Source organism: Oncorhynchus keta, chromosome 30 (genome assembly GCF_023373465.1).
Source record: "Oncorhynchus keta strain PuntledgeMale-10-30-2019 chromosome 30, Oket_V2, whole genome shotgun sequence".
Taxonomy (NCBI): Eukaryota; Metazoa; Chordata; class Actinopteri; order Salmoniformes; family Salmonidae; genus Oncorhynchus; species Oncorhynchus keta.
Window position 1 is genome coordinate 35,434,266 of NC_068450.1, and position 16,874 is coordinate 35,451,139.

General features: G+C 42.6%; 17 non-coding genes across 17 annotated transcripts; all 17 read left to right on the forward strand.

Annotated features, from left to right (window-relative positions):
* The first annotated feature begins 1,917 nt into the window (after window positions 1-1,917).
* On the forward strand, window positions 1,918-1,990 carry trnaa-agc (transfer RNA alanine (anticodon AGC)). The gene has a single exon. It is a non-coding gene; the product is annotated as a tRNA-Ala (tRNA).
* Window positions 1,991-2,846: 856 nt separating this feature from the next.
* trnaa-agc (transfer RNA alanine (anticodon AGC)) lies at window positions 2,847-2,919 on the forward strand. Its single transcript has one exon. It is a non-coding gene; the product is annotated as a tRNA-Ala (tRNA).
* Window positions 2,920-4,715: 1,796 nt separating this feature from the next.
* On the forward strand, window positions 4,716-4,788 carry trnaa-agc (transfer RNA alanine (anticodon AGC)). Its single transcript has one exon. It is a non-coding gene; the product is annotated as a tRNA-Ala (tRNA).
* A 237-nt stretch (window positions 4,789-5,025) lies between these two features.
* On the forward strand, window positions 5,026-5,098 carry trnaa-agc (transfer RNA alanine (anticodon AGC)). The gene has a single exon. It is a non-coding gene; the product is annotated as a tRNA-Ala (tRNA).
* Window positions 5,099-5,335: 237 nt separating this feature from the next.
* Window positions 5,336-5,408, forward strand: trnaa-agc (transfer RNA alanine (anticodon AGC)). The gene has a single exon. It is a non-coding gene; the product is annotated as a tRNA-Ala (tRNA).
* Window positions 5,409-6,583: 1,175 nt separating this feature from the next.
* Window positions 6,584-6,656, forward strand: trnaa-agc (transfer RNA alanine (anticodon AGC)). Its single transcript has one exon. It is a non-coding gene; the product is annotated as a tRNA-Ala (tRNA).
* Window positions 6,657-6,895: 239 nt separating this feature from the next.
* On the forward strand, window positions 6,896-6,968 carry trnaa-agc (transfer RNA alanine (anticodon AGC)). Its single transcript has one exon. It is a non-coding gene; the product is annotated as a tRNA-Ala (tRNA).
* Window positions 6,969-7,831: 863 nt separating this feature from the next.
* Window positions 7,832-7,904, forward strand: trnaa-agc (transfer RNA alanine (anticodon AGC)). The gene has a single exon. It is a non-coding gene; the product is annotated as a tRNA-Ala (tRNA).
* A 237-nt stretch (window positions 7,905-8,141) lies between these two features.
* trnaa-agc (transfer RNA alanine (anticodon AGC)) lies at window positions 8,142-8,214 on the forward strand. Its single transcript has one exon. It is a non-coding gene; the product is annotated as a tRNA-Ala (tRNA).
* A 1,783-nt stretch (window positions 8,215-9,997) lies between these two features.
* On the forward strand, window positions 9,998-10,070 carry trnaa-agc (transfer RNA alanine (anticodon AGC)). Its single transcript has one exon. It is a non-coding gene; the product is annotated as a tRNA-Ala (tRNA).
* Window positions 10,071-10,915: 845 nt separating this feature from the next.
* trnaa-agc (transfer RNA alanine (anticodon AGC)) lies at window positions 10,916-10,988 on the forward strand. The gene has a single exon. It is a non-coding gene; the product is annotated as a tRNA-Ala (tRNA).
* A 1,666-nt stretch (window positions 10,989-12,654) lies between these two features.
* trnaa-agc (transfer RNA alanine (anticodon AGC)) lies at window positions 12,655-12,727 on the forward strand. The gene has a single exon. It is a non-coding gene; the product is annotated as a tRNA-Ala (tRNA).
* Window positions 12,728-13,279: 552 nt separating this feature from the next.
* trnaa-agc (transfer RNA alanine (anticodon AGC)) lies at window positions 13,280-13,352 on the forward strand. The gene has a single exon. It is a non-coding gene; the product is annotated as a tRNA-Ala (tRNA).
* A 239-nt stretch (window positions 13,353-13,591) lies between these two features.
* trnaa-agc (transfer RNA alanine (anticodon AGC)) lies at window positions 13,592-13,664 on the forward strand. The gene has a single exon. It is a non-coding gene; the product is annotated as a tRNA-Ala (tRNA).
* A 237-nt stretch (window positions 13,665-13,901) lies between these two features.
* trnaa-agc (transfer RNA alanine (anticodon AGC)) lies at window positions 13,902-13,974 on the forward strand. Its single transcript has one exon. It is a non-coding gene; the product is annotated as a tRNA-Ala (tRNA).
* An 863-nt stretch (window positions 13,975-14,837) lies between these two features.
* Window positions 14,838-14,910, forward strand: trnaa-agc (transfer RNA alanine (anticodon AGC)). Its single transcript has one exon. It is a non-coding gene; the product is annotated as a tRNA-Ala (tRNA).
* Window positions 14,911-16,391: 1,481 nt separating this feature from the next.
* Window positions 16,392-16,464, forward strand: trnaa-agc (transfer RNA alanine (anticodon AGC)). Its single transcript has one exon. It is a non-coding gene; the product is annotated as a tRNA-Ala (tRNA).
* Window positions 16,465-16,874: the final 410 nt, after the last annotated feature.

A 16,874-nucleotide genomic window follows, 5' to 3' on the forward strand; every position in this document is an offset into this window, starting at 1 on the left:
CTGCATTTGGGAAACACCAGTGGAAGGTAGAGTGTGGTGGCGAGTTTAAATATTGATTCAAAATAGACCTACCAGTAGACGACGCTATTGTGGCTGTTAATAATATATTAGGCTAAGTAATGTTTTATACTCTGCACTTTGAATTGTTGTGAGTTCATGACGTATTTCCCATGTAGTGTTTTAATAGGATAATTTAGGGACAGTTCAAAAATTACTGGGTGAGTGGGGGCTTGTAGCTCTCAAACTCTAGGGGTGTTTTTCCAAACATACTACCATGCTCCACACTCATGCTCCGATTGTATTCTCCACTCCGTTCTCTTGAGTACGTTTTTGTGTGGACGCGAGTGAGGAGAATGCATAAAACAATACATTTAAGAAGCACTCGCACTCCCCTACTGTATTACCTCACGCTTCACCACCCCATTCACTGAACCTCCTTCCAGCCAGGACAATGGCAACAATAGACGAATCAAGATATACACAAAGCAAACGTTTGACTTCACAATTATCAGCTAGATATGTGAATCGTAACAATTTAGCTAGCCAGATGGCTAAACAGGACAAAAATGACCTAAAACGAATAATACGTAAGATAGATCAATTCTTCATGGTAACATTAGCTAGCTAACAATGCTTTGTGGCTATCTGGCTAGTTAACAGTACTAGTAACTTGCCAGTCAGCCCTATTGACTAATTATGGGCTTGCGATCTAAGGTACTTAGGCAGGTAACGTTAAACATGCTGAACAATACCAAATTACTCATGAACCATTAAGAGGGATCCCCATTTAAGTGCTTTATTAAAAGGTAAAACAAAAAGAGCAGGAGTCATACATATATTTCTATCTCTATATTTATACATATTGAAAATAATTGGTATGTTGCACAGTTCTCTACACATACAAGTGCAAGCTAAGTATCTGAAGTGAACTGTCTTACTGCCTCAACTCCTCTCTAACTACAGACTCCATCACTCTCCATCTTATTATTATCATCTGAAGCTTTGGAAGCCATCGGCCAAGTATGTACCAGATCACCTTGAGTTTATTTGAGTTTTTAAAGCTACTTTGAGATTCTGTGTGTAATGTGTGTAATGAAAAGTGCTATATAGAATAAATCATTATTATTATTATCCTACAGGGGAGGAGGAGCCCTTGTCATAATGGCTTTGCGATATGATGGACAGCCTTCTTTTTGCTACTAAACATGTCCTAATATAATAATATAATAATAATAATAAAAAATATCTTAGTCTGTGTGCCAGTTCATTCTCTCTTTTGACTTTGTTGTGGCAAGCAGAAACACACTGGAATTTAGGAAATCCCACCAAACCACCGAATTATTACTTAAATTAAAGGGACAAATTATGTGGTCGCTTGGGGTAATGCAAAAATCCCCTTTGGTTATCACATGTAGGCACATGTGTAGTTTATGAGACAGATCTTTGATTTAGTAGCTGTTCATTTGTTAGTAAATGTTGGGAGCTGTGACTCTTATTTATTCTACTGGAAGGCTGTCCTCTCCTCTGCTTACAGTAGAAAGGCCTTGGAGCGATCCACTGAGACGCAGTGAGCATAAGCACGACAAAAGACAGGAAAACAGTGACCATGTTTCGGACGACTAACATGCATTTCCCCACGATCAACTGATCCTAATGTTATTCCACAGACAGCCAGCAGGGGGAACTCCAGACTCGCAGGTTTTTCTGCTATCATACACCCAAAACTCACTAACCCAACAATACAACTATTTCCACCACTGGGCTTACTGCAGTCACGATTTCAACCTTTACTGAACTACCATGAAAAATGATTTTAGACAGCTGAAGCAAGCATACTTTTTAAAAAGTATCCCTTCTTATGGACGAAGGATTTGGCAGTGCGGTCATTGAGATTTCCTACTTCTTGTTGGAGGCACAGGGGGATTAGCTCAAATGGTAGAGCGCTCGCTTAGCATGCGAGAGGTAGCGGGATCGATGCCCGCATCCTCCAACTATTTAGTTTAGTTCAATCAGCACACATTGTTGTAGCTCTGCATACTAACCAAACAATACAACTATTTCCACCACTGGGCTTACTGCAGTCACTACTTCAACCTTTACTGAAATAACAAGAAAAAAAACTTTTAGAGAGCTGAAGCAAGCATACTTTTTAAAAAGTATCCCTTCTTATGGACGAGGGATTTGGCAGTGCGGTCATTGAGATTTCTACTTCTTGTTGGAGGCACAGGGGATTAGCTCAAATGGTAGAGCGCTCGCTAGCATGCGAGAGGTAGCGGGATCGATGCCCGCATCCTCCAACTATTTAGTTTAGTTCAATCAGCACACATTGTTGTTGTGCTCTGGATACTAACCCAACAATACAACTATTTCCACCACTGGGCTTACTGCAGTCACTACTTCAACCTTTACTGAACTTACCATGAAAAATACTTTTGGACGGCTGAAGCAAGCTTACTTTTTAAAAAGTATCCTTTCTTATGGACGAGGGATTTGGCAGTGCGGTCATTGAGATTTCATACTTCTGATTGGATCCGCAGGGGGATTAGCTCAAATGGAGAGTGCTCGCTTAGCATGCGAGAGGTAGCGGGTTGATGCCCGCATCCTCCAACTATTTAGTTTGGTTCAATCAGCACACATTGTTGTTGTAGCTCTGGATACTAACCCAACAATACAACTATTTCCACCACCGGGCTTACTGCAGTCACAACTTCAACCTTTACTGAACTACCATGAAAAATACTTTTAGACAGCTGAAGCAAGCATACTTTTTAAAAAGTATCCTTTCTTATGGAGGAGGGATTTGGCAGTGCGGTCATTGTGATTTCATAGTTCGTTTTGTAGGTGCAGGGGGATTAGCTCAAATGGTAGAGTGCTCGCTTAGCATGCGAGAGGTAGCGGGATCGATGCCCGCATCCTCCAACTATTTAGTTTGGTTCAATCAGCACACATTGTTGTTGTCGCTCTGGATACTAACCCAACAATACAACTATTTCCACCACTGGGCTTACTGCAGTCACTACTTCAACCTTTACTGAACTTACCATGAAAAATACTTTTAGACAGCTGAAGCAAGCATACTTTTTAAAAAGTATCCTTTCTTATGGACAAGGGATTTGGCAGTGCGGTCATTGAGATTTCCTACTTCTTGTTGGAGGCACAGGGGATTAGCTCAAATGGTAGAGCGCTCGCTTAGCATGCGAGAGGTAGCGGGATCGATGCCCGCATCCTCCAACTATTTAGTTTAGTTCAATCAGCACACATTGTTGTTGTAGCTCTGGATACTAACCCAACAATACAACTATTTCCACCACTGGGCTTACTGCAGTCACTACTTCAACCTTTACTGAACTTACCATGAAAAATACTTTTAGACAGCTGAAGCAAGCATACTTTTTAAAAAGTATCCTTTCTTATGGACGAGGGATTTGGCAGTGCGGTCATTGTGATTTCATAGTTCTTTTGGAGGTGCAGGGGATTAGCTCAAATGGTAGAGCGCTCGCTTAGCATGCGAGAGGTAGCGGGATCGATGCCCGCATCCTCCAACCATTTAGTTTAGTTCAATCAGCACACATTGTTGTTGTAGCTCTGGATACTAACCCAACAATACAACTATTTCCACCACTGGGCTTACTGCAGTCACTACTTCAACCTTTACTGAACTTACCATGAAAAATACTTTTAGACAGCTGAAGCAAGCATACTTTTTAAAAGTATCCTTTCTTATGGACGAGGGATTTGGCAGTGCGGTCATTGAGATTTCCTACTTCTTGTTGGAGGCACAGGGGATTAGCTCAAATGGTAGAGCGCTCGCTTAGCATGCGAGAGGTAGTGGGATCGATGCCGCATCCTCCAACCATTTAGTTTAGTTCAATCAGCACACATTGTTGTTGTAGCTCTGGATACTAACCCAACAATACAACTATTTCCACCACTGGGCTTACTGCAGTCACTACTTCAACCTTTACTGAACTTACCATGAAAAATACTTTTAGACAGCTGAAGCAAGCATACTTTTTAAAAAGTATCCTTTCTTATGGACGAGGGATTTGGCAGTGCGGTCATTGAGATTTCATACTTCTGATTGGAGCCGCAGGGGATTAGCTCAAATGGAGAGTGCTCGCTTAGCATGCGAGAGGTAGCGGGATCGATGCCCGCATCCTCCAACTATTTAGTTTAGTTCAATCAGCACACATTGTTGTTGTAGCTCTGGATACTAACCCAACAATACAACTATTTCCACCACTGGGCTTACTGCAGTCACTACTTCAACCTTTACTGAACTTACCATGAAAAATACTTTTAGACAGCTGAAGCAAGCATACTTTTTAAAAAGTATCCTTTCTTATGGACAAGGGATTTGGCAGTGCGGTCATTGAGATTTCATACTTCTTGTTGGAGGCACAGGGGATTAGCTCAAATGGTAGAGCGCTCGCTTAGCATGCGAGAGGTAGCGGGATCGATGCCTGCATCCTCCAACCATTTAGTTTAGTTCAATCAGCACACATTGTTGTTGTAGCTCTGGATACTAACCAAACAATACAACTATTTCCACCACTGGGCTTACTGCAGTCACTACTTCAACCTTTACTGAACTTACCATGAAAAATACTTTTAGACAGCTGAAGCAAGCATACTTTTTAAAAAGTATCCCTTCTTATGGACGAAGGATTTGGCAGTGCGGTCATTGAGATTTCCTACTTCTTGTTGGAGGCACAGGGGGATTAGCTCAAATGGTAGAGCGCTCGCTTAGCATGCGAGAGGTAGCGGGATCGATGCCCGCATCCTCCAACTATTTAGTTTAGTTCAATCAGCACACATTGTTGTAGCTCTGCATACTAACCAAACAATACAACTATTTCCACCACTGGGCTTACTGCAGTCACTACTTCAACCTTTACTGAACTTACCATGAAAAATACTTTTAGACAGCTGAAGCAAGCATACTTTTTAAAAAGTATCCCTTCTTATGGACGAAGGATTTGGCAGTGCGGTCATTGAGATTTCCTACTTCTTGTTGGAGGCACAGGGGGATTAGCTCAAATGGTAGAGCGCTCGCTTAGCATGCGAGAGGTAGCGGGATCGATGCCCGCATCCTCCAACTATTTAGTTTAGTTCAATCAGCACACATTGTTGTAGCTCTGGATACTAACCAAACAATACAACTATTTCCACCACTGGGCTTACTGCAGTCACTACTTCAACCTTTACTGAACTTACCATGAAAAATACTTTTAGACAGCTGAAGCAAGCATACTTTTTAAAAAGTATCCTTTCTTATGGACGAGGGATTTGGCAGTGCGGTCATTGAGATTTCATACTTCTTGTTGGAGGCACAGGGGGATTAGCTCAAATGGTAGAGCGCTCGCTTAGCATGCGAGAGGTAGCGGGATCGATGCCCGCATCCTCCAACTATTTAGTTTGGTTCAATCAGCACACATTGTTGTTGTAGCTCTGGATACTAACCCAACAATACAACTATTTCCACCACTGGGCTTACTGCAGTCACTACTTCAACCTTTACTGAACTACCATGAAAAATACTTTTAGACAGCTGAAGCAAGCATACTTTTTAAAAAGTATCCTTTCTTATGGACGAGGGATTTGGCAGTGCGGTCATTGAGATTTCATACTTCTGATTGGAGCCGCAGGGGGATTAGCTCAAATGGAGAGTGCTCGCTTAGCATGCGAGAGGTAGCGGGGTTGATGCCCGCATCCTCCAACTATTTAGTTTGGTTCAATCAGCACACATTGTTGTTGTAGCTCTGGATACTAACCCAACAATACAACTATTTCCACCACTGGGCTTACTGCAGTCACTACTTCAACCTTTACTGAACTACCATGAAAAATACTTTTAGACAGCTGAAGCAAGCATACTTTTTAAAAAGTATCCTTTCTTATGGATGAGGGATTTGGCAGTGCGGTCATTGTGATTTCATAGTTCGTTTTGTAGGTGCAGGGGGATTAGCTCAAATGGTAGAGCGCTTGCTTCGCATGCGAGAGGTAGCGGGATCGATGCCCGCATCTTCCAACTATTTAGTTTGGTTCAATCAGCACACATTGTTGTTGTAGCTCTGGATACTAACCCAACAATACAACTATTTCCACCACTGGGCTTACTGCAGTCACTACTTCAACCTTTACTGAACTTACCATGAAAAATACTTTTAGACAGCTGAAGCAAGCATACTTTTTAAAAAGTATCCTTTCTTATGGACGAGGGATTTGGCAGTGCAGTCATTGAGATTTCATACTTCTTGTTGGAGGAACAGGGGGATTAGCTCAAATGGTAGAGCGCTCGTTTAGCATGCGAGAGGTAGCGGGATCGATGCCTGCATCCTCCAACTATTTAGTTTGGTTCAATCAGCACACATTGTTGTTGTAGCTCTGGATACTAACCCAACAATACAACTATTTCCACCACTGGGCTTACTGCAGTCACTACTTCAACCTTTACTGAACTACCATGAAAAATACTTTTAGACAGCTGAAGCAAGCATACTTTTTAAAAAGTATCCTTTCTTATGGACGAGGGATTTGGCAGTGCGGTCATTGAGATTTCATACTTCTGATTGGAGCCGCAGGGGGATTAGCTCAAATGGTAGAGTGCTCGCTTAGCATGCGAGAGGTAGCGGGATCGATGCCCGCATCCTCCAACTATTTAGTTTGGTTCAATCAGCACACATTGTTGTTGTAGCTCTGGATACTAACCCAACAATACAACTATTTCCACCACTGGGCTTACTGCAGTCACTACTTCAACCTTTACTGAACTACCATGAAAAATACTTTTAGACAGCTGAAGCAAGCATACTTTTTAAAAAGTATCCTTTCTTATGGACGAGGGATTTGGCAGTGCGGTCATTGAGATTTCATACTTCTGATTGGAGCCGCAGGGGGATTAGCTCAAATGGTAGAGTGCTCGCTTAGCATGCGAGAGGTAGCGGGATCGATGCCCGCATCCTCCAACTATTTAGTTTGGTTCAATCAGCACACATTGTTGTTGTAGCTCTGGATACTAACCCAACAATACAACTATTTCCACCACCGGGCTTACTGCAGTCACAACTTCAACCTTTACTGAACTACCATGAAAAATACTTTTAGACAGCTGAAGCAAGCATACTTTTTAAAAAGTATCCTTTCTTATGGACGAGGGATTTGGCAGTGCGGTCATTGAGATTTCATACTTCTGATTGGAGCCGCAGGGGGATTAGCTCAAATGGTAGAGCGCTCGCTTAGCATGTGAGAGGTAGCGGGATCGATGCCTGCATCCTCCAACTATTTAGTTTGGTTCAATCAGCACACATTGTTGTTGTAGCTCTGGATACTAACCCAACAATACAACTATTTCCACCACCGGGCTTACTGCAGTTACAACTTCAACCTTTACTGAACTACCATGAAAAATACTTTTAGACAGCTGAAGCAAGCATACTTTTTAAAAAGTATCCTTTCTTATGGACGAGGGATTTGGCAGTGCGGTAATTGAGATTTCATACTTCTTGTTGGAGGCACAGGGGGATTAGCTCAAATGGTAGAGCGCTCGCTTAGCATGTGAGAGGTAGCGGGATCGATGCCTGCATCCTCCAACTATTTAGTTTGGTTCAATCAGCACACATTGTTGTTGTAGCTCTGGATACTAACCCAACAATACAACTATTTCCACCACTGGGCTTACTGCAGTCACTACTTCAACCTTTACTGAAATAACAAGAAAAAAACTTTTAGACAGCTGAAGCAAGCATACTTTTTAAAAAGTATCCTTTCTTATGGACAAGGGATTTGGCAGTGCGGTCATTGAGATTTCATACTCCTTGTTGGAGGCACAGGGGGATTAGCTCAAATGGTAGAGCGCTCGCTTAGCATGCGAGAGGTAGCGGGATCGATGCCCGCATCCTCCAACTATTTAGTTTAGTTCAATCAGCACACATTGTTGTAGCTCTGCATACTAACCAAACAATACAACTATTTCCACCACTGGGCTTACTGCAGTCACTACTTCAACCTTTACTGAACTTACCATGAAAAATACTTTTAGACAGCTGAAGCAAGCATACTTTTTAAAAAGTATCCTTTCTTATGGACAAGGGATTTGGCAGTGCGGTCATTGAGATTTCATACTCCTTGTTGGAGGCACAGGGGGATTAGCTCAAATGGTAGAGCGCTCGCTTAGCATGCGAGAGGTAGCGGGATCGATGCCCGCATCCTCCAACTATTTAGTTTAGTTCAATCAGCACACATTGTTGTAGCTCTGCATACTAACCAAACAATACAACTATTTCCACCACTGGGCTTACTGCAGTCACTACTTCAACCTTTACTGAACTACCATGAAAAATACTTTTAGACAGCTGGAGCAAGCATACTTTTTAAAAAGTATCCTTTCTTATGGACGAGGGATTTGGCAGTGCGGTCATTGAGATTTCATACTTCTGATTGGAGCCGCAGGGGGATTAGCTCAAATGGTAGAGTGCTCCCTTAGCATGCGAGAGGTAGCGGGATCGATGCCTGCATCCTCCAACTATTTAGTTTGGTTCAATCAGCACACATTGTTGTTGTAGCTCTGGATACTAACCCAACAATACAACTATTTCCACCACTGGGCTTACTGCAGTCACTACTTCAACCTTTACTGAACTACCATGAAAAATACTTTTAGACAGCTGAAGCAAGCATACTTTTTAAAAGTATCCTTTCTTATGGAGGAGGGATTTGGCAGTGCGGTCATTGAGATTTCATACTTCTTTTTGGAGGTGCAGGGGATTAGCTCAAATGGTAGAGCGCTCGCTTAGCATGCGAGAGGTAGCGGGATCGATGCCCGCATCCTCCAACCATTTAGTTTAGTTCAATCAGCACACATTGTTGTTGTAGCTCTGGATACTAACCCAACAATACAACTATTTCCACCACTGGGCTTACTGCAGTCACTACTTCAACCTTTACTGAACTTACCATGAAAAATACTTTTAGACAGCTGAAGCAAGCATACTTTTTAAAAAGTATCCTTTCTTATGGACGAGGGATTTGGCAGTGCGGTCATTGTGATTTCATACTTCTTGATTGGAGGCCGCAGGGGGATTAGCTCAAACTTAGCATGCGAGAGTTAGTGGGATCGATACCCGCATCCTCCAACTATTTAGTTTGGTTCAATAAGCACACATTGTTGTTGTAGCTCTGGATACTAACCCAACAATACAACTATTCCCACCACTGGGCTTACTGCAGTCACTACTTCAACCTTTACTGAACTACCATGAAAAATACTTTTAGACAGCTGGAGCAAGCATACTTTTTAAAAAGTATCCTTTCTTATGGACGAGGGATTTGGCAGTGCGGTCATTGAGATTTCATACTTCTGATTGGAGCCGCAGGGGGATTAGCTCAAATGGAGAGTGCTCGCTTAGCATGCGAGAGGTAGCGGGGTCGATGCCCGCATCCTCCAACTATTTAGTTTGGTTCAATCAGCACACATTGTTGTTGTAGCTCTGGATACTAACCCAACAATACAACTATTTCCACCACCGGGCTTACTGCAGTCACAACTTCAACCTTTACTGAACTACCATGAAAAATACTTTTAGACAGCTGAAGCAAGCATACTTTTTAAAAAGTATCCTTTCTTATGGAGGAGGGATTTGGCAGTGCGGTCATTGTGATTTCATAGTTCGTTTTGGAGGCACAGGGGGATTAGCTCAAATGGTAGAGCGCTCGCTTAGCATGTGAGAGGTAGCGGGATCGATGCCTGCATTCTCCAACTATTTAGTTTGGTTCAATCAGCACACATTGTTGTTGTAGCTCTGGATACTAACCCAACAATACAACTATTTCCAACCACCGGGCTTACTGCAGTCACAACTTCAACCTTTACTGAACTACCATGAAAAATACTTTTAGACAGCTGAAGCAAGCATACTTTTTAAAAAGTATCCTTTCTTATGGACGAGGGATTTGGCAGTGCGGTCATTGAGATTTCATACTTCTGATTGGAGACGCAGGGGGATTAGCTCAAATGGTAGAGCGCTCGCTTAGCATGCGAGAGGAAGCGGGATCGATGCCCGCATCCTCTAACTATTTAGTTTGGTTCAATCAGCACACATTGTTGTTGTAGCTCTGGATACGAACCCAACAATACAACTATTTCCACCACTGTGCGGCTTACTGCAGTCACTACTTCAACCTTTACTGAACTACCATGAAAAATACTTTTAGACAGCTGAAGCAAGCATACTTTTTAAAAGTATCCTTTCTTATGGAGGAGGGATTTGGCAGTGCGGTCATTGAGATTTCATACTTCTTTTTGGAGGCACAGGGGATTAGCTCAAATGGTAGCTCAAATGGTAGAGCGCTCGCTTAGCATGCGAGAGGTAGCGGGATCGATGCCCGCATCCTCCAACCATTTAGTTTAGTTCAATCAGCACACATTGTTGTTGTAGCTCTGGATACTAACCCAACAATACAACTATTTCCACCACTGGGCTTACTGCAGTCACTACTTCAACCTTTACTGAAATAACATGAAAAAACTTTTAGACAGCTCACTTTTTAAAAGTATCCTTCTTATGGACGAGGGATTTGGCAGTGCGGTCATTGAGATTTCCTACTTCTTGTTGGAGGCACAGGGGATTAGCTCAAATGGTAGAGCGCTCGCTTAGCATGCGAGAGGTAGCGGGATCGATGCCCGCATCCTCCAACTATTTAGTTTAGTTCAATTAGCTCTGCATACTAACCAAACAATACAACTATTTCCACCACTGGGCTTACTGCAGTCACTACTTCAACCTTTACTGAACTTACCATGAAAAATACTTTTAGACAGCTGAAGCAAGCATACTTTTTAAAAAGTATCCTTTCTTATGGACGAGGGATTTGGCAGTGCGGTCATTGAGATTTCCTACTTCTTGTTGGAGGCACAGGGGGATTAGCTCAAATGGTAGAGCGCTCGCTTAGCATGCGAGAGGTAGCGGGATCGATGCCCGCATCCTCCAACTATTAGTTTAGTTCAATCAGCACACATTGTTGTTGTAGCTCTGGATACTAACCCAACAATACAACTATTTCCACCACTGGGCTTACTGCAGTCACTACTTCAACCTTTACTGAACTTACCATGAAAAATACTTTTAGACAGCTGAAGCAAGCATACTTTTTAAAAAGTATCCTTTCTTATGGACGAGGGATTTGGCAGTGCGGTCATTGAGATTTCATACTTCTGTTGGAGGCAGGGGATTAGCTCAAATGGTAGAGCTCGCTTAGCATGCGAGAGGTAGCGGGATCGATGCCGCATCCTCCAACTATTTAGTTTAGTTCAATCAGCACACATTGTTGTTGTAGCTCTGGATACTAACCCAACAATACAACTATTTCCACCACTGGGCTTACTGCAGTCACTACTTCAACCTTTACTGAACTTACCATGAAAAATACTTTTAGACAGCTGAAGCAAGCATACTTTTTAAAAGTATCCTTTCTTATGGAGGAGGGATTTGGCAGTGCGGTCATTGAGATTTCATACTTCTTTTTGGAGGTGCAGGGGATTAGCTCAAATGGTAGAGCGCTCGCAGCATGCGAGAGGTAGCGGGATCGATGCCCGCATCCTCCAACCATTTAGTTTAGTTCAATCAGCACACATTGTTGTTGTAGCTCTGGATACTAACCCAACAATACAACTATTTCCACCACTGGGCTTACTGCAGTCACTACTTCAACCTTTACTGAACTTACCATGAAAAATACTTTTAGACAGCTGAAGCAAGCATACTTTTTAACGGGATTGATACCCGCATCCTCCAACTATTTAGTTTGGTTCAATAAGCACACATTGTTGTTGTAGCTCTGGATACTAACCCAACAATACAACTATTCCCACCACTGGGCTTACTGCAGTCACTACTTCAACCTTTACTGAACTACCATGAAAAATACTTTTAGACAGCTGGAGCAAGCATACTTTTTAAAAAGTATCCTTTCTTATGGACGAGGGATTTGGCAGTGCGGTCATTGAGATTTCATACTTCTGATTGGAGGCACAGGGGATTAGCTCAAATGGAGAGTGCTCGCTTAGCATGCGAGAGGTAGCGGGATCGATGCCTGCATCCTCCAACTATTTAGTTTGGTTCAATCAGCACACATTGTTATTGTAGCTCTGGATACTAACCCAACAATACAACTATTTCCACCACCGGGCTTACTGCAGTCACAACTTCAACCTTTACTGAACTACCATGAAAAATACTTTTAGACAGCTGAAGCAAGCATACTTTTTAAAAAGTAGCCTTTCTTATGGACGAGCGATTTGGCAGTGCGGTCATTGAGAGTTAATACTTCTAATTGGAGGTGCAGGGGGATTAGCTCAAATGGTAGAGTGCTCGCTTAGCATGTGAGAGGTAGCGGGATCGATGCCTGCATTCTCCAACTATTTAGTTTGGTTCAATCAGCACACATTGTTGTTGTAGCTCTGGATACTAACCCAACAATACAACTATTTCCAACCACCGGGCTTACTGCAGTCACAACTTCAACCTTTACTGAACTACCATGAAAAATACTTTTAGACAGCTGAAGCAAGCATACTTTTTAAAAAGTATCCTTTCTTATGGATGAGGGATTTGGCAGTGCGGTCATTGAGATTTCATACTTCTTGTTTGAGGTGCAGGGGGATTAGCTCAAATGGTAGAGCGCTCGCTTAGCATGCGAGAGGAAGCGGGATCGATGCCCGCATCCTCCAACTATTTAGTTTGGTTCAATCAGCACACATTGTTGTTGTAGCTCTGGATACTAACCCAACAATACAACTATTTCCACCACCGGGCTTACTGCAGTCACAACTTCAACCTTTACTGAACTACCATGAAAAATACTTTTAGACAGCTGAAGCAAGCATACTTTTTAAAAAGTATCCTTTCTTATGGAGGAGGGATTTGGCAGTGCGGTCATTGTGATTTCATAGTTTTTTTTGTATGTGCAGGGGGATTAGCTCAAATGGTAGAGTGCTCGCTTAGCATGCGAGAGGTAGTGGGATCGATGCCCGCATCCTCCAACTATTTAGTTTGGTTCAATCAGCACACATTGTTGTTGTAGCTCTGGATACTAACCCAACAATACAACTATTTCCACCACTGGGCTTACTGCAGTCACTACTTCAACCTTTACTGAACTTACCATGAAAAATACTTTTAGACAGCTGAAGCAAGCATACTTTTTAAAAAGTATCCTTTCTTATGGACGAGGGATTTGGCAGTGCGGTCATTGAGATTTCCTACTTCTTGTTGGAGGCACAGGGGGATTAGCTCAAATGGTAGAGCGCTCGCTTAGCATGCGAGAGGTAGCGGGATCGATGCCCGCATCCTCCAACCATTTAGTTTAGTTCAATCAGCACACATTGTTGTTGTAGCTCTGGATACTAACCCAACAATACAACTATTTCCACCACTGGGCTTACTGCAGTCACTACTTCAACCTTTACTGAACTACCATGAAAAATACTTTTAGACAGCTGAAGCAAGCATACTTTTTAAAAAGTATCCTTTCTTATGGACGAGGGATTTGGCAGTGCGGTCATTGAGATTTCATACTTCTGATTGGAGCCGCAGGGGGATTAGCTCAAATGGTAGAGCGCTCGCTTAGCATGCGAGAGGAAGCGGGATCGATGCCCGCATCCTCCAACTATTTAGTTTGGTTCAATCAGCACACATTGTTGTTGTAGCTCTGGATACTAACCCAACAATACAACTATTTCCACCACTGGGCTTACTGCAGTCACTACTTCAACCTTTACTGAACTACCATGAAAAATACTTTTAGACAGCTGAAGCAAGCATACTTTTTAAAAAGTATCCTTTCTTATGGACGAGGGATTTGGCAGTGCGGTCATTGTGATTTCATACTTCTTGTTGGTAGGTGGGGGATTAGCTCAAATGGTAGAGCGCTCGCTTAGCATGCGAGAGGTAGCGGGATCGATGCCCGCATCCTCCAACTATTTAGTTTGGTTCAATCAGCACACATTGTTGTTGTAGCTCTGGATACTAACCCAACAATACAACTATTTCCACCACTGGGCTTACTGCAGTCACTACTTCAACCTTTACTGAACTTACCATGAAAAATACTTTTAGACAGCTGAAGCAAGCATACTTTTTAAAAAGTATCCTTTCTTATGGACGAGGGATTTGGCAGTGCGGTCATTGAGATTTCCTACTTCTTGTTGGAGGCACAGGGGATTAGCTCAAATGGTAGAGCGCTCGCTTAGCATGCGAGAGGTAGCGGGATCGATGCCTGCATCCTCCAACCATTTAGTTTAGTTCAATCAGCACACATTGTTGTTGTAGCTCTGGATACTAACCCAACAATACAACTATTTCCACCACCGGGCTTACTGCAGTCACAACTTCAACCTTTACTGAACTACCATGAAAAATACTTTTAGACAGCTGAAGCAAGCATACTTTTTAAAAAGTATCCTTTCTTATGGACGAGGGATTTGGCAGTGCAGTCATTGAGATTTCATACTTCTTTTTGGAGGCACAGGGGGATTAGCTCAAATGGTAGAGCGCTCGCTTAGCATGCGAGAGGTAGCGGGATCGATGCCTGCATCCTCCAACTATTTAGTTTGGTTCAATCAGCACACATTGTTGTTGTAGCTCTGGATACTAACCCAACAATACAACTATTTCCACCACTGGGCTTACTGCAGTCACTACTTCAACCTTTACTGAACTACCATGAAAAATACTTTTAGAGAGCTGAAGCAAGCATACTTTTTAAAAAGTATCCTTTCTTATGGACGAGGGATTTGGCAGTGCGGTCATTGAGATTTCATACTTCTTGTTGGAGGCACAGGGGGATTAGCTCAAATGGTAGAGCGCTCGCTTAGCATGCGAGAGGTAGCGGGATCGATGCCCGCATCCTCCAACTATTTAGTTTGGTTCAATCAGCACACATTGTTGTTGTAGCTCTGGATACTAACCCAACAATACAACTATTTCCACCACTGGGCTTACTGCAGTCACTACTTCAACCTTTACTGAACTACCATGAAAAATACTTTTAGACAGCTGAAGCAAGCATACTTTTTAAAAAGTATCCTTTCTTATGGAGGAGGGATTTGGCAGTGCGGTCATTGTGATTTCATAGTTCTTTTTGTAGGTGCAGGGGGATTAGCTCAAATGGTAGAGTGCTCGCTTAGCATGCGAGAGGTAGTGGGATCGATGCCCGCATCCTCCAACTATTTAGTTTGGTTCAATCAGCACACATTGTTGTTGTAGCTCTGGATACTAACCCAACAATACAACTATTTCCACCACTGGGCTTACTGCAGTCACTACTTCAACCTTTACTGAACTACCATGAAAAATACTTTTAGACAGCTGAAGCAAGCATACTTTTTAAAAAGTATCCTTTCTTATGGAGGAGGATTTGGCAGTGCGGTCATTGAGATTTCATACTTCTTTTGAGGTGCAGGGGGATTAGCTCAAATGGTAGAGTGCTCGCTTAGCATGCGAGAGGTAGCGGGATCGATGCCTGCATCCTCCAACTATTTAGTTTAGTTCAATCAGCACACATTGTTGTTGTAGCTCTGGATACTAACCCAACAATACAACTATTTCCACCACTGGGCTTACTGCAGTCACTACTTCAACCTTTACTGAACTTACCATGAAAAATACTTTTAGACAGCTGAAGCAAGCATACTTTTTAAAAGTATCCTTTCTTATGGACGAGGGATTTGGCAGTGCGGTCATTGAGATTTCATACTTCTGATTGGAGCCGCAGGGGATTAGCTCAAATGGTAGAGCGCTCGCTTAGCATGCGAGAGGAAGCGGGATCGATGCCCGCATCCTCCAACTATTTAGTTTGGTTCAATCAGCACACATTGTTGTTGTAGCTCTGGATACTAACCCAACAATACAACTATTTCCACCACTGGGCTTACTGCAGTCACTACTTCAACCTTTACTGAACTACCATGAAAAATACTTTTAGACAGCTGAAGCAAGCATACTTTTTAAAAAGTATCCTTTCTTATGGACGAGGGATTTGGCAGTGCGGTCATTGTGATTTCATAGTTCTTTTTGAAGGTGCAGGGGATTAGCTCAAATGGTAGAGCGCTCGCTTAGCATGCGAGAGGTAGCGGGATCGATGCCCGCATCCTCCAACCATTTAGTTTAGTTCAATCAGCACACATTGTTGTTGTAGCTCTGGATACTAACCCAACAATACAACTATTTCCACCACTGGGCTTACTGCAGTCACTACTTCAACCTTTACTGAACTACCATGAAAAATACTTTTAGACAGCTGAAGCAAGCATACTTTTTAAAAAGTATCCTTTCTTATGGACGAGGATTTGGCAGTGCGGTCATTGAGATTTCATACTTCTTGTTGGAGGCACAGGGGGATTAGCTCAAATGGTAGAGCGCTCGCTTAGCATGCGAGAGGTAGCGGGATCGATGCCCGCATCCTCCAACATTTAGTTTAGTTCAATCAGCACACATTGTTGTTGTAGCTCTGGATACTAACCCAACAATACAACTATTTCCACCACTGGGCTTACTGCAGTCACTACTTCAACCTTTACTGAACTTACCATGAAAAATACTTTTAGACAGCTGAAGCAAGCATACTTTTTAAAAAAGTATCCTTTCTTATGGAGGAGGGATTTGGCAGTGCGGTCATTGTGATTTCATACTTCTTGTTGGAGGCACAGGGGGATTAGCTCAAATGGTAAAGAGTGCTTGCTTAGCATGCGAGAGGTAAACGGGATCGATGCCTGCATCCTCCAAGTATTTAGTTTGGTTCAATCACATTGTTGTTGTAGCTCTGGATGCCTAACCCAACAATACAACTATTTCCACCACCGGGCTTACTGCAGTCAC